The following is a 2,500-nucleotide window of genomic DNA, read 5'->3' as shown; positions in this document are numbered from 1 at the left end:
TTCAGTTCGACGGATCATGCTCAGAACCCTTCGCAATCAAAAATGGCGTGAAGCAGGGATGCGTCCTTGCCCCGACCCTTTTCGGCATCTTTTTCTCTTTGCTCCTGTCCTACGCCTTCCAGGACTCTGACGACGGCGTCTTCATCCACACCAGGAGCAGCGGAGGTCTCTTCAACTTGGCGCGTCTACGGGTAAAGACAAAAATACAGAGGGTGCTCGTCAGGGAACTACTTTTTGCCGACGATGCTGGCCTTGTCGCCCACACTGAAACAGCACTACAGCGACTCATCGACCGCTTTTCAACCTTTTCAGCCAAGACGTCAGTAGTGCCCCCAGCATCTCCATCGGTGACCACACCCTCGAGGTGGTGGAAAAGTTCATCTATCTCGGCTCTACCATCTCCAGCAACCTCTCCCTTGATGCAGAGCTGAACACCAGGATCGGCAAGGCAGCGACCACAATGGCCCGTCTGACGGAGCGAGTGTGGGATAACACCATGCTCACCACCAACACCAAGATGAGAGTCTATCAGGCATGCGTTTTGATTCATGTTTCACTTCCTTTATGGAAGTGAAACATGGATACTCTACTCCGTCCAGGAACGTAGGCTGAACACCTTCCACCTACGCTGCCTCCGTAGACAGCTCAGGCATCACTTGACAGGACCGCGTCACCAACATCGACGTCCTGGCCAAGGCAGGGATGCCCAGCATGTTCGCCATCTTGTCCCAGAGACGTCTGCGTTGGCTAGGCCATGTCACCCGAATGGATGACGGCCGCATCCCTAAAGACATGTTTGGGGAGCTGGCCACTGGCACTAGATCCACAGGATCCCCGGCCCTCCGTTACAAGGACGTATGTAAGCGCGACCTGAAGGTTGGTGGCTTCAACCCCTCTGACCTGGAGATTACATTACCACCCGGGATATCGTCAAGGAGGCAGAGGACATGAGAGACGCCCGATGGGGAGAGAGGCGTCTCCGAAAGCAACAGTGGCTGCAATCGGCCCAGCTACATACACAGGTGCCGGCCTTCACTTGCAGCAGATGCGGCAGACCATGTGGTTCTCGTATCGGCCTGTACAGCCACAGCCGACGTTACAGCTCCCCTTTTTCTTAGACCCTCAGCGCACTTAGCCATGATCTCACGAGATCGACGGAGCCAACACTAATATACATACATATATATACATATACATACATACATAAATATATAATGTATATGTATATATGTAATCGTTCATTTACGTGATGAAGGTCACCGGCTTAACTGGATAAGCGCTAAATTAATTCATAAATCAGCAAATTCGCACTAAAGAAAAATGTTAGAATCTCTATTAATTAGAAAAATGCCTAATTTCAACTTGAGTGCTGGTCAATGGGGCTTGGATGATCTTACCTCCTCTTTAGTTAGCAAAGCCTTCCCCAGACTCTTCGACGTAGACCCTCCTCCGGAGACTTGATTCAGCTCTTATTCGTCCTGTCTCGTTATCACTATAAATAAATATATATTTTTTTTATAAGTGCCCTGTCCTACAAGGACGTTGGTGATCATGGATTTCCATGATTTTCTTGGCAATTTAGAGCAGTGGTTCGCTCGGTGTTCTTATCGAGTCACCATCTTTATTTGCCCGGTTCTGGGACCCGCACCGACTTGAGCTGGCTTACCCACCCAATGGCTAGGCAGGCAATCGAGGTGAAGTTCCTTGCCCAAGGTAACAACGTGCCAGTCGGTGACTCAAACCCTCGAACTCAGATTGCCATTGTGACAGTCTTGAGTCCAATATATTTACTTGCCAAAATTTTCTCCTTGTATCCATTTCGGTTTATTCGTCTGAAGAGGAATTCGTGAAGAGTTCAAAACATTACGGTTCAGTTTTATTTTCTGCTGTGGCTGTTTCCCTTTCATCTTTGTGTACACGTTACTGTGTTTGTGTTTATATATATATATATATATATATATATATATATATATATATATATATATATATATATATATATATATATATAATATATATATATAACATACATACATACATACAGACACACAGACAGACACACAGACAGACACACAGACAGACACACAGACAGACACAACAGACAGACACACACACACACACACACACACACACACACACACACACACACACACACACACACACACACACACACACACACACACACACTTATTATACCATTTAATCTAAAGATAAGACCCTATTGAAGGACTAAAAAGTCAAAAGGCAGATTTCAAAAACAGAAACTACTATAATTTCAACAGAATGCAAAGAAATTAACTGCAAGGAATCAATTTCCCAAAACTATGCTTCCAAAATAAAGACAGACATTTTCATACAAGGCACTTAGGTAGTGTGGAAAGGCGGTTTCATTTATACTAGTATATAAACATTTCATTAGGTTTCAAAACTTAAAGTGTTAGACAGGAGCACAATTGGTTTTTATATTACAATAATGGTATTGCTAAGGAGATATCTTTAAAAA

Source organism: Penaeus monodon, chromosome 6 (genome assembly GCF_015228065.2).
Source record: "Penaeus monodon isolate SGIC_2016 chromosome 6, NSTDA_Pmon_1, whole genome shotgun sequence".
Taxonomy (NCBI): Eukaryota; Metazoa; Arthropoda; class Malacostraca; order Decapoda; family Penaeidae; genus Penaeus; species Penaeus monodon.
This window is presented reverse-complemented; position numbering follows the sequence as displayed.